This window comes from Heloderma suspectum, chromosome 2 (genome assembly GCF_057233095.1).
Source record: "Heloderma suspectum isolate Gila_16-S chromosome 2, 16-S_ref, whole genome shotgun sequence".
Classification (NCBI taxonomy): domain Eukaryota; kingdom Metazoa; phylum Chordata; class Lepidosauria; order Squamata; family Helodermatidae; genus Heloderma; species Heloderma suspectum.
This window is the reverse complement of record NC_139459.1, coordinates 268,591,198-268,605,554: the sequence shown is the minus strand read 5'-3', so window position 1 is coordinate 268,605,554 and position 14,357 is coordinate 268,591,198. Positions and strand designations below refer to the sequence as shown.

Sequence of the window (14,357 nt, the reverse complement as noted above, 5' to 3'; positions counted from 1 at the left end):
TTCTGATTGGGATACAGTTTGCCTAACAAGGAACAGAATTTGTGTACTATGCTCCCACAGCAGTGGAAATCAGCTCTTAATTCTAAGTGTTACATGATTTGGACTCAGGCTGGTGCAGGAAAAGATGTTAATGCAAATTCATTGGTCTGCTTCCCACGAGGTCAAACCAAATGACTCCAATACCTCAACCAGTTGCAGACGCTAACACACAAGCATCAGGGCTTTAAAGTAATTTGTGGTTTCAGGAAAAACCTAAAGCAAGCAATACAATTACCTCACACTAGACCATTAGTTTTCTTTTGTTTGATGGATATCAAAGGTATTTTTAACCTGCATTTCAAGCCAATCATGTCCAAAAGGACACTTATAAGAAGGATTCAGACTTGCCCTGTTTGTGAAGGAAAGGGAGGAGGAAGAGAACAGATAGTCACCAATTCCCTTATAGCCTCCAGCATCACTTCCTTTGCTATTCCAGAGAGTCCCTCAACCAACCAACCCTCCTCCCTCCAGGGAGGTCCTATGGGAAAAACTCCACCCATGGATAGTCTGGATCCAATGCATTATTAACAATCACCAATACGAATTAAAACTATAAGACCTGTTAGTCCAATAGAAACACCAAAGGCATCTACTTGACTACATTCCAGCTCCGAGGGCCTTAGGTAAACTGTATATGACTTAAGATTCCATGTCTAGCCTGAGTTACTAAGCAACTGATTTTACAGGCTTCGAAATTCAATCTTCTATTTGCTATCGATAATTGGGTAGAGGAACTCCTAGAATTGGCAGGCATAATAGAATAGTAGGGTTGGAAGGGGCCTATAAGACCACTGAGTCCAACCCCATGGTTGTAATGTTTGTATCAAACAATACCTGGAGGGAGCAATCTTATGTCCCCTAAACAGTACCTGGGAGACTTAGAATTTTTCAGATTCCTGGCTCTGAGCTCCAAGACAGGGCTCCAAGCTCAGAGCCAGGAAACCACATTCCCCACCCCCTCCTCCTCCCCATAGCCAGCATGGAGAAACCACACCAGCTTCCTCTCCGTGCTCAGTAAATGGAGCAAGGAGACGGGAAAGGATGCATTCCTGGGGGTGGGGAGGAGAAGAGGCCAGGGCAGCTAGCTTATGCCTTTTCCTATCACCACCCCATCTTCCTTCCCTCCCCTTCCCAGAAACCTCCACTAGACGGATGAAATCGCCCATCTAGCTAAAATGCAGAGCACACAAGGCACCTCCTTCTCTGCATAGGATACTTGTAAGCCTCCAAGTTCAGGGGGTTATGAGCACCCAGGGCGCAACCCATAGGACTGCACCCTAATATACATTTAATGGCATATGTGAAACCTTTTTGGAGTGCACTGTTGACTATTACATTGCTTTAAAGTAAAAGCTACTGACCCAATACATCTGGCTCCTCCTCCATTTGACACACAACCTCACTCCCAACACCCCTTCTCTTTTTCAGCTTTATCTTCTTACTTAAAGAAGGCTGAGCTGTGAATTCATAGATCACATGGTTAACAAGAATGTAATTTAAAATATTTCTCTGTTACTTTTAAAGATAATGGAAAATACTGATAACCACGTAAGTGGTCATACTTCCAAAACAACTAAAAAGTGCTAAATAAAGAGCACACAACTGATACAGCTAAACCACTAGACTATTTATGCACAAGTCATATATACATTTTATTACAATAATTTGTAAGTTATATGGGATAAAATCTAAATTGCTTTCTATGGGCCTTTAGTCCAATATTTATTTATTATTTATTTATTTCATTTCTATACCACCCAATAGCCGAAGCTCTCTGGGCGGTTCACAAGAATTAAAACCAGAGAATGCAGCATAAAATATAAAAGCTTAAAACCACAATATAACAGTAGAACCAGAATAAAACCTAGCAGCAATGCACAGATTTAACATACAGATTTAAAACACCAGAGCTAAAAGATTAGGAAGCTAAAATGCTAAAATACTGGGAGAATAAAAAGGTGTTCATCTGGTGGCAGAAGGAGAACACAGGCACCAGGTGAACCTCTCCAGGGAGCTAGAGGTTCATATGCATGTTATATGTATATTGATACGTATCAATATCATATGCATGTATATCAATTGTTGGATCTCTCGCTGGGATAAACTCTCTACCAGCCTTCCTTCAGGTATTATATATTTGGATTTTATTCCATGTAAGTTACACTTGATTGTAATAAAATATATATATTACTTGTATAGGCTAGTGATTTAACAATATGAGTAGGATGCTCTTTAGAGCTTTTTGGTTGTCTTTAGTTGCGACTTGCCTTCATTTTGTTTTGGTTATACTGGATTGTAGCCTTATGTTTTTAATCATTTCTGTAAGCAAGGTGAAATAGTAAGTTTCATCATTCTTTGTTCTACCAATTCTTGTCAAAAACCCAAACGTTCTGTAATTTATAGCAACTTAATGACCAGGTACAGACTCATTTCTGCCGTATCTTTTCCTCATTGGAGGAGATCCTGTTGAGGGGGGCCGGGGAGAATAAACATTATTACATATGAAAATAATAGAAGCTGCAGGTAGCCAGCCTTTGCAGATGCTTCCTCTATTCATTTTATTTGCAATATTTATATACTGCTTTATATCTCAAACAGATTCTAGATCTGTTTGCCAGCTGGATGTGCCTGATCTCATAAGCTAAGCAGGGTCAGCCCTGGTTAGTACTTGGATGAGAGACCGGATGGGAATCAGGCTTCCTGCATTGAGCAGGGGGTTGGACTCGATGGTCTTGTAGGCTCCTTCCAACCCTACAATTCTAGCTACCAAGGCAAGAAGCTAGTGAATATAAGGCAGTGTTCAGCAACTGGCACCCCAGGGACCAAATTCTGCCCCTAAGTATCATCTGCCCCTCAGATGATCATCTGCCCCTTCCAGAGTAAGATGGCATGAAGACGCAGGGAGCAGTCCAACTTCATGCATTTCACCACTTCCTAAGCACTCTGTGCCAATGCTCTTCTTCAGATCCCCTTCTCCCCATCAGTGGAGTGGAGATGGGTGGTGACCGGAGTGTGTTTTTAGCTTTGGCACCCCACCATGGAAATCCCTCCCCAGAGAGGCTCACCTGGCACCTACTGTGCTATCCTTTAGGCATCAGACAGAAGTAATTTTGTTCTCCCAGTCTGCTGTTCTAGTATGTTTGTTTTATGTAGATTGTACATAGTGACATTTTTAACATATACTGTCCTTTGATGTTTTCCGATAAAGGACAGTATATAAATTCCCAATATAAAGTTCAGGACCTGCTGTCTGACAAGAAGAATGTGATGGGTGCTGTGCCAAGTTACCTTTGCCAACAGGAAGATGGGCAGTGGGGGAGGACAGAAGGTGGAAATAGACCTAACCCTCCACTTCCTAGCACAGCATTCAAAGTGGCCTGCAACCCAAAATTAATTGACCATAGGAATAAGGAATTCAAGATGAGTCTTCTCTTTCCTCAGGGATAGTTTAAGATACAGAAAAAAAGCTATTTAACCTACTTTATAACATCCAGCAGATAAGCATTAACAGAAGAGCACAGGAAGTCAACTATAAGGAATAATAGGCAGCCTTTTTCCCCCACTTCAAGTTGAATGCTCATAGAATCATAGTGTCTGAAGGGATCTCAAAGGTCATCTGATTCAATCCCTTGCCGATGCAGAAAACCCACTACTGCAGAACCCCTGACAGGTGGCCATCAAGCCTCTGCTTAAAATCCTCTACAACTGAGGAGAGTCCACCATCTTCCATGTAGCCATATTGGGGTGAAGATCTTTATAAATCCTGGTCTTGTGAATGATATACTGCACACTCAGATACCCTGCAACATACGTTTGATGAAACTCAAACATTGGGTTGGCTGAGTGCATGGTGGCAGGTGACCACTTGGACACTCACAAGACTAGGTTTCAGCGGAGTTTGCCAAAAGGTTATCTGTTGCACATGTTTGTTGCTGTAAAATTCTTCAAGGTGTAGGGTTAGAAGAAAGAGCACAACATGACTATTTTATTTCACTGGCATATCATGTCATACAAGGGTTGCCAACCAAAGACAATCCTGGGATCTTAGAAATAAACATCTGCAAAGTAGGATTCTAATTTTTGACATGCTTTGTTCATTTGTCATTAATGTTTCAAATCGTTTCAAACCAACAAAGCACAACTCAATCTCATTTAACTAAAGAGACTAAGGATGCAATCCTATACATGTTTAGACAAAAATAAGTCCTACAACTCCCAGCATAGCTATGCTATGCTGGCTGGGACATGCTGTACATTGTAGGACTTTTTTCCTATCTAAACATGCATTGGATTGCATTCTAAATCTCATTTAACTAAAGAGACTGAGGGCATATACACACACCTGGATATTCAGAAATCCTAATAAAGAAGTGCTGTTCAAGTGTTACACTTGCATAAGGCCACCTAGAGTAGAAAGGAATAAAGTGGATATAATTAGTATCAAGTCTCTCGTAATTATTGCCAATTACAGAGAGAGAAAATTCAACTAGTATTATATAAATGTTTGGCCCGACTTATACAAAAGCAAATTATATGTCTGAGCTGAACCTTTAGCCTGTTGCTGACATTTGAGCTATATCTGGGTGGAGGTGAGGCTGAATTTCACCCGAACACATTCCACCGATGGCTGGTAATCCTAGATCAAGGGGCGGACAACGTGGGACCCACTAGACATCTTGGCCTACAATTAGCCAGCAGAGCCAATGGTGAAGGGATCATGGGATTAGGCCAAAGAATCTGGAAGACCGCAAATTGTCCACCACTGTCCTAGATGGCTGAAGCAAAGGTTTACAATTTTTGGCTGGCCTTGCTAGACAAGCCAAAAATTGTAGTCATCACCCCCAGGAGCATGCTGGCTCAGCTGTTGCTGCTTGAAGGTACTTCACACAGTAGCAGCATCCAAAATCCTCCTGGCCTTTCCCAATGGCAGAAGGGCTACAGAAGCATGCCAAGTTGGGCGCTCTGGCAGGAGATTCCAAGCACCTTCTATTAGCAGAGATTAATACACACTCCCACCAGCCCTTTCCAAGGAAGAGCCAATGAGAAGTGTGCCAGACTGGGCACCATTGCTGGATGTGCTCTGAGGATATCCAATGCTCTTCATCCCACCTTTCTAGACTGGAAAAGTCTGGCAAGTTGTTTTTTCAGTTTGGTCCTGCATGGCCAGGGCTCTCATAGCTGCCAAACCCACAGTTTCTATCCCAACCTTGGAACTGGAAAGAGGGCTAGGATGACCATGCACCAGGACAACCTCTGCCCACCTCTGCAGCTTCAAAGTTGGGATAATAGCTGGTTGCTATTAGAAGAGGGTGGCATCACACTCGCTATGGAGAGCAGAATTGCTGGAGCCTGGACTGAACTGAGGTGGTATGAGAAAATGGGAAATTTAGCAACGGAAGAACATGTTTGTGTTAAATACGGGATGAGACATTTGGAAGTTTGATCCTCACCAAGTCTGTAGCTCAGTCCCAAGAACTGTACCTTATATATCCAAACTTCCTTCCCTTGACCTTGTTGTTGTTGTTCAGTCGTGTCCGACTCTTCATGACCCCATGGACCATAGCACGCCAGGCCTTCCTGTCCTGCGTTCTCTCCCGGAGCGTGCTCAAGTTCATATTCATTGCATCAGTGATGCTATCTAGCCATCTCATCCTCTGCCGTCCCCTTCTCCTTTTGCCTTCAGTCTTTCCCAGCATCGGGGTCTTTTCCAGGGAGTTTTCTCTTTGCATTAGGTGGCCAAAATATTGGAGCTTCAGCTTCATTATCTGTCCTTCCAATGAGCAGTCAGGGTTGATTTCCTTTAGGATGGACTGATTTGACCTCCTTGCAGGTCCCTTGACCTTGCTGTGGGTTAATGGTAGGTGCTTACTGCACAAATCCAAAGCTTTTTGACCAGGAGCATTTTTACATTAAGAGAGTCTGTGTGTGGTAGTGGATAGGAAGTTTTACTGAGAACTAGACACCCCCCGCTTCAAATCCCTGCTACGCCACAAAGCTTACTGGATGACCTTGTGCTAGTCACTATCTCTCAGCTTACCTAACCTACCATACAAGCTAAAAAAGGGGAATAACCATATACACTATTCTTGAGCTTCTTTGATGAAGTATGGAATAAAAGTCAAATTCAATAAAAGAATGCAGAGTTGATTTGCTTTTCTACAGGGGAAAGATTCTGGTATTTAACAGCACTGATGGTCTGACCAGGGCAATAGTCTATCATCTGATCAAGGTTCATTTAAGACCAACTACCTCCTTCATAATTGCTTTCCTGCTTATGATAGCCCACTCCCTCATATTTATTAATCCAATACTGGAACACTCTGGAATAAGGATAGGCAAGCTGGTACCCTCCAGATGTTTTGGACAATTCTATAATCCCTGACCATCTGCCATGCTAGTTGGTGCTTATGGGAGTTGTAGCCCAAAACATCTGCAACGCACCAGATTACCTACTCCTGTCCAGGGGGTGGTGGTGCAGGAACTGATACACACTGTTCAACTAATGTTGAGCTTGAGGTGTAGAATTTAATACTGAGGATAATCAACCTAACCGAAGTGAAATGTGAATTGAGTAGAAGGATTGCAGTAGAGACCCCTGCTTACTCCACAGCCTTCTCTGCTCCCTCTGATATGCAAGTCTTGAGCCAAATCCAGCTGAGCACTTTTGCTCAATATTTTGGTAAAAGGGTGTGATAATTCATCATCTGTAGCGGAAGGCTCAGAAGCAACTGCTTGTTTAATGTGCTGGGATAAACTTGGGTATCTCTCCCAACATTTGCCACTGTGAAAGCCAGCGCATGTAATTTGAACTCTAATTAGCCATCAAGGCCACTGAAGGCCAACCAGAGCAAACTATGGTGTACTAGCTAGGATAGTGAGTAAAGCAAGCCCCTCTTTGTTTTAAAAGAAGTCCTCATCTCCCCATTCCTAAACAACCTTTGAGTATTGAAGACCATCCAGTTTTAAGCCTGTATCCCACTTTGCCTTTATATGGATACTGGTGGCACAACTGGCAGATCAATTCCAGGCATCCCCTCAACCCTTTTCAATCTGGCTTTCAGCCTGGTAATAGAACAGAGCTTTAGTAAGATTATCTTCATCTTGATATCTCAATCAGTTTGAACCTCTTAGTCTGCTATACCAAAAGCTGCTACACCAGTCCCCTGCACAGTTTCTAAGAGCTACTTGGAACATCCCAGGTGGGTCTCTAATGTCAGGGATAGGCAACCTGATTACCTCCCAGTTTTGGGGACTACATTTCCCAGCCAGTATGGACAATGGTCAGGGATTATGGAGTTGTAGTTAAAAACATCTGGATGGGACCAAATCGAGGATCATGTATACCAGCTCCTTGGAGGAAAATGCAGGATATAAATGTAACAAAATAAATGCTGATAGGAAATCCTCAGGCCTGCACAGGGATCTATTTTGACCTTCTTTAGCTGTATGACATTTTTTCTAGCAGGCTCTTGAACTGATTAACAGGCATTATGAGGGAGTGAGAAACTGGAAACAGTGATTTGCTTTACTGCATAGCTTTTTAAAAACTATTTGTATTTATTAGTTTTAAGCATCTTGATCTAATGGAAAAGTGGCCAAAATATGTTAAACATATTAAAAGGCTTTCATAAAAACAAAGTTAACTAACAAATGCCACTAAGTAAGAACCAGTTAGAAAATAATACAGCAGTTATAGCAGGGTACGGATTCTAGCTGAACAAGGATTAGAAATATGTAGTTACAATGCTTTTTGCAGCTTAGTGCTCCTTCATTTTGGCATCTGTGTATGTATTTTGGTAAACAGAAGCAAACAAAACCCAGGGATAGAGTAAAGGGTACTTCACCCTCCTAGTACAGTCATCGTGGAAGATCTACCAATTTCATACTAAGCAACCAAACCAGCTCACCTTATTAATTCCATTATAAGTCATACAACCTAAACCCGCGTTTTCCCTGCTGTCAAAAACAAGTGCATGTGGAACTGGCAAGAGAATACCTACAGGAAAGAGGCTCATATACATATGCTCAACTGGCATGAATTGATGTACCTTTGGGTTCAACCATTTTTTGTTGCGTTGACTCAAGCTGATCCTTCCTTGAAAAGTCCTCATGATATACCAAGAAGCTAAGTGAAGGAAAACCAGGCACACACAGTTGAGGTGTGATAACCTCAGTCTAATAAGCTATCATTTATTAGACTGAGGAGGAACTTTGTGTCCGCCAGCTCCATCTTCCCTTCTCTTGCGTGCTGCAACTGAAAGCTTCCAGAGGCTTGTTGCAACACGCTGTTCCGTTACATCTGAACTGGGAAACTGTAGTTTAACCTTGTTTACAAACCAAGTATGAAACTAGATTAAGCTATAGTTTCCCATTTCACTGTAACAGGACAGTTTCTTTAACTACCCGACATTTTTACTTGCAGCACACAAGTAAAATGGAGCTGGTGAGCACAAAGTTCTCTCAGTTTAGTTGTTTATTAGACCAAGATCATTTGTGTGAACTGGACCTCACCTTTCCTTCATACTAGGCTTTGAAGAAAGGTAGGAGCAGCATGGTCTTATTTCTTCCCATTTACCTTGCTGAATGGTGTAAACATTTATGACATTCAAGTTCTCTACAAGTGCCAGAAGACTGATCAAGGTGGGGTTGGTCTTGTGAGTCTGTTTCTATGCCAGAAACAGGTGCAAGAGTTCTCAGCAATGTGAAAGAAGTTCAAGGGAGAGAGAACTTGCACTTTGGGCTGGACATCCAGAAGAGAACAAAATTTACAACCACCACTGGCATCCATCTTTTTCAATCCCTCTCAACTGGGAATAAGTATTAGTGAGCCAGTACAATAAAGACTTACTTGTCTATCCACAACTATTACTAACATGCCTTCAAGGCAAGGTATGAGCAAATTTAGGACCTTTTTTGAATGATGACTACCAAATACACTTAGTATCTATATAGCTAGGACCAAAGTTTGGTTCTAAAGCTGTGCCAGCATTGCAGCAAATTGTTGCCATAAACAAGTCACATGTGATCAAAAGAAAGAAGCTAACTATGCCTACAGCAGTGTAAACCATTATCCAAGAGATTGACAGCACAATCCTATTCATGTTTAATCAAACATCAGTCACACTGTGTTCAATGGTACTTACTCTCAGGTACACACGTATAGGACTGCAGCCAGAGTGCTCCAGAATGCAATTTATTCAGTTACAGGAACTAGACTGACATTATTGTAAATGGCTGTATGTTAAAGGTCAGCACAACTCTCTGTAGACGGTGTCTACAGACTACAGGTACCATAATATTTATGAGAATACAGTGTCATCTGGGAAATCACCAATTTAAGAATCCACCTCAGCCAAGAGCACCCTGGGAGGCTTTAATAAAGACACTTTCTTAGAGCATGTGTAAATATGAGAATGTTCATACTTGCATAACTTACAGGGTTGTAAAGATTACTAAAATAATGAATGTGAAGTGCTTTGAGCAATTAACATTAGAGAGCTATTATATATAAAAGTTAACATTTGATATAAAGATGCTGAAAACATTTATTCCTCAAAAATCCTTAGCTAACATTAAACCCCAGTAGTCACTACTCATATGCACATGATAGTCCGACTGATACTTCCTAGTACCCTCTGGATTTCATCCAAACCTTACTATATTGAGTGCATAGCCCCTGATAAGTCTTTGAACAGCCCAGTCAGTATTTAACTGTGGTACTACACAAACAAACATCCTTTTGAGGGGCAAGGGGGATGTTAAGGCTAAGGTATGTTCTAACACAGTAAGATTTCAGAAATGTGTCAAAACTAAGTTTAATCCAAAACTATGCGATTAACTAGCACGTGAAAACCACCTGCTTCACCAGGGGGAAAATTTTTTAAGTGTCGTTCACCCGATATGCAACATGGCTGTATGTATAAAAGCTGCTATATGTAATGCAATTTGATAAAATCTATTCTATTTTTCCTTTCTCTTGAAGAAGTCTCATACCTTCTACTTCACCTCAATGGCTTAAAGTGTATTAATAATCTTTAATGCTCATTTTAAAAAATATAGGCACTTACATGTCAGTTTCAGAAACTCTAGAATTAGAACCAATACTACAAAAACTCTTTCCAACTATAACTTAGGGTCCAATCCTATACATGTAGGACACTTTTTCTGTCTAAACAACTCCCTGCAGTCTGTTGCGAGCAATGCTTTTTTTTGTCTAAACAAATGTAGGAATGTACCCTTAAGGAGCAATCCTATGCATATTTAGACAGAAAAAAGTCCTACAATTCCCACCATGCACAAAACAGCAAGGCTGGCTGGAAGAATGCTGTGAGTTGTAAGACTTTTTTCCTGTCTAAAACATGCATAGGATTGCACCCTTAATGTCTTCGGATACAATCCTACGGTTCCTGGCAGGGTGTCCCAGAAGCCATAGGATACTATGGACAACCGCTCCAATGGCAAAGAGATAGGCCCACTGGAGGTGATAGTTGTTTTCCCTCCCATAGGAACCAATGAGGGTGTGAAGAAGAAAAAGGGCAAAGAGGGGAGAGATGAAAAGCCACCACCCTCTTCCTCCTCAACAGGCATGAATGAGCCCAGCAGGGCTTAGAAAGTGGTGGTTCCATTGCCATGGACTCTCCCCCATGCAATTGCTCTGCCCATGCATTTTCTTCAATTACCACACACCTTGACAGGAAAAGGGAGAAAACTGCAGCTCAAAGTATTATTTAGTATGTTCAGCATCCAACATTTAGAATTACCTAGCATGTGTCCTCCACTAATGTGAACACGGGTATAAATTCCAAACAGATTGCTATTTAGACAGTGTTAATTTTCTCTAGTTATCCATGGAAGGGTTATTAGCCACTGTAACCCTACATTTTCCCCAATCTTAAAAAAAAAAAAAAAAAGTCAGTTTACAACAGCCTTCCCCAAATTCTGGTCCCCAGATGTTGTTGGACTACAATTCTCATCAACCCTGGCCACAGACCACACTGGTTGGGGATGAGAGTTTTAGACCAAAGACTGAAAGGCCAGTTTAGAACATCACCCATCTCCCCAGTGGAAGCTGGGTCTCAGGTAGCCGGCTCAGGTCGACTCAGCCTTCCATCCTTCCGAGGTCAGTAAAATGAGTACTCCGCTTACTGGGGGAAAGATAGTCACGACTGGGGAAGGCAATGGCAAACCACCCCGCTACAGTCTGCCAGGAAAACGCCAGTGTAAGCGGCATCCCTCTAGGGGTCAGTAATGACCCAATGCTTGCACAGGAGGAGCCTTTCCTTTTTCCATCTCTAAGAACCTACCACAACTTTGCCCAAACTGCACACCAAGAGCGGGTACATTTACAGAGGACTGCTCCACCACAAGCAGACCCATAAAAGTATTTTTATTCCCTTCATACCTGTGTTATTCCTATGCTCTTAATTTGAGGCTGGGATGCCAAAAAGGCAAAAACAGAAGGTTTTTTGCTATGCAATCCATGAGGTACTGCTAAATTAATTTTGCCAAAGTACAGCATTAGGAAATATGTCTGACTATCCTTCTCCAATTTTTCTTGGCTTTCTCCAATTTTTCTGGGCTTTCATAAAGTACCCTTATTTTAATTTCCTATAAATCCAGATTCTACAATATTCCAGTTTTCTGTAAAAACAAGCATTGATTTAACTCTCATCTTAAAAAAATTATTTGTACAACATCCATTAGTATTTAGAGCATGTCCTCTAATAGAAATGCTAAAATGTATGGGCAGCAAATAAATAGGTAACATGTTTGATCCAGCTGTTCATTCCCTATATTTTTACACAAAGACCCAATCAATTATTCAAGCAACCCCTCTTTCATATGAAGTCGAAATACAATTCTATCACAAGCATTCACAAGTTAATACTTCAGCATTATAACATACCACACTACCAGTTAATTACTTATTAGATTTTGTCTGGACAATGCACTGCCAAGTCAAATTTTAAAATGACATTTGTGTTACTAGCAGGTAAAACCAGCACAAAGATCAAGATCCAATTAACACATTGCCTAAATGATTTTGTATAACTTAAGCATAATGAATGTCACCCCATTTTAGGGAACACAAGCTGGTACTGTTCCAAGAAACTATGCAATACACCTTAGCAGCAGAATTACTATTCAATGATTTACCACAGCCTTGCGTGTGACCCCAAGACAGCAATTCACAGCAAAGGGGCATGTTATCTAAACCTTAGTAGGTCTGTCTGCATTTCTTAAACCCCAGCACTGTGTGCAGAAAGGAAGACAAAAATAGCACAGACTGGAAACATGGCCACTTGCTACAAATACTCTGCAGTAGATTATGATGCTGCCACCTGACACAGTATATGTATTGGACACAACCTTCACCACTGTTTTCCATTAACAGATAAACAAGCACATTAGCCATTTCAATAGCTTTAGCGGGGATTCTTAAACTAGAAACAACTCATAGTTATGAGACGAAGGGCTGGAAATTACTAGGAAGTTATATTTATACTTAATCTAAGTCCTGTCAACGTTAAGACTGACCTTGACAAGCGTCCTCACTTGTATCCCTTTGTGCATGCGTGCTTTGCATTTGTAGGAGTCCAGGGTTTGGGGCTGTTTAAAACCCTAATTCTTCAGGAGAGGAGAGGAGAGGAGAGATTTGCTTGCTATACCCCTTGAAAATGCTAGGAAGGTCTTTACATTATGGCCTAGTTATATTCCCTATGCACTAAAGATTTAGCTGTGTTAAGGCAATGGGCAAAGCTTGCAGCTCTCTCTCGCTCGCTCTATACAAGCTTGCACAATGAAGCTGCAAAGCCAGCTCACTTTGCGGCCCTGCCCTCTTTACAAATGTCTCCTACTCTCCCGAATTGGAGAACACTATTGTCCTCTGTATGCGGTTATTTCTGTTACGGTGATGGAGTGGCGTCTCACACCCCTTTCCCTTCAGCGCTTCCCCGCCCCCTAAACCGATGAAGCCTGTAGCACCATCGCGCATTTCCGCTCTTTTATACAGCTGGCGGGGTGGCTGTATCAGGAGGCGCGAGAGAAGCGCGGCAGCGACTTCACACCGTCCCGTTTCCCCTATTGCTCCCGCCACTCCTCCTCCTCCTCGGCTCCCCCCCCCCCCCCGCAGGCCCGCGCCGCTTCACAGGCGTGATCAGGAACCTGATTAGTTGGTTATACAGCGCGCAAGGCGAGCGCTATTCCTCACGGCGCCGCAACGAAACCGCGGGAGGGGGGGATTTGGCGCTGGCGAGAACCGCTTCCCTCGGGCAGATTTGGAGCCATCCCCACAATTATTCTTAACGAAATCCTCACCACCGCACGCATACGCGTTAAGCCGGCATTCACGCCCTTCGCAGACGAGCGGAGGAGCCCACTCCCAGGATTATTAGCCCAGCCCTCGCAGCCCCCTAACGCCGCCGCCCAGCCACTCCGCTTCTCGTCGCGCCAACCCGCAGGCGGCTACTGGACGTCTCCTCTTCCACACAGCCAAGACCTGCTTCCGCGGCAAAGGCCCGAGGCGGCGGCAAAGCCCCGCTCGCGGCAGGCCCCACGCCCCGCTGCCCCTCGCCTTCTCTCGCCCGCGCCAAGCCAGCTATCGCCAGGCCAGGCAGCCCGTGCCGCTTCGCCACAAACCCCGGGTGTCACGCCCTCTCGCCCAACGGAACCCCGTGGCTCCGCCGGCCCGACGCAGCCCGCAACGCCGCCAAGCAGGCGCGGACCCGCCCCCGGCGGCATTCGCGCCCCGCTCAGGGGCCGAGAGAAGGCCGCGGGTGGAAGTCGAGCCTGGCCCGCGAGCGGGGAAGGGGGAGGAGCGCCGCCCCCACCGCCGCACGGACCCCGCGTGTCTATGGCGACAGCGGCGGCCGAGACGCCAGCGGCGGCAGGAGCCCCGTCAAGGACGTGACCCGGCTTCCCCTCCCACACCAACCTGCGGGGCGAGGCGGAGCTGGACGAGAGGAGGAGGAGGAGGTCTCACTCCGTGCGAGGCAGACGGGCCGAACACGACGGGAAGCACCTCACGCAACAGCGTGCTCAGCCACCGGCTAAATATACCCGGCGCGCAGCCTAACCCCGTTGCACGCACACAACCAGTCAGAAGTCGGCCGAGTCTCCAGCTCGGAGACCGATAGGCCAAAGGAAGGGAGAGAGGGCGGTGACGTTCAGAAAGGCAACGAGGCCAGCCAATCGCCTTACGGGGGGAATAAAGCCGGTTTAGAGGACTGACATCCGCACTAGCCAGTAGAGATTGAGGGAAGGCTTATTAGGGCAAGGACAGTAGTCGTCGACTGAGGTGGAGACCAATGAAGCGACGC

The 14,357-nt window shown here is 43.9% G+C and overlaps 1 protein-coding gene across 12 annotated transcripts in view; it reads right to left on the bottom strand.

The window, feature by feature from the left end:
- The window catches only part of G3BP1 (G3BP stress granule assembly factor 1), a 33,293-nt gene extending 19,227 nt beyond the window's left edge, over positions 1-14,066 (bottom strand). For 2 of the 12 annotated variants that reach the window (XM_084839202.1, XM_084839206.1), the window contains exons 1-2: positions 13,973-14,066; positions 12,577-12,666 (exon numbers count right to left, since the gene is read on the bottom strand). The gene's annotated coding sequence lies outside the window, so the exon portion shown is untranslated. Of the gene's footprint in view, positions 1-4,381; positions 4,444-5,520; positions 5,884-12,576; positions 12,667-13,356 lie in introns of those variants that run through there. The other 10 variants (XM_084839203.1, XM_084839210.1, XM_084839198.1 and 7 more) reach the window with 8 other exon arrangements.
- Positions 14,067-14,357: the final 291 nt, after the last annotated feature.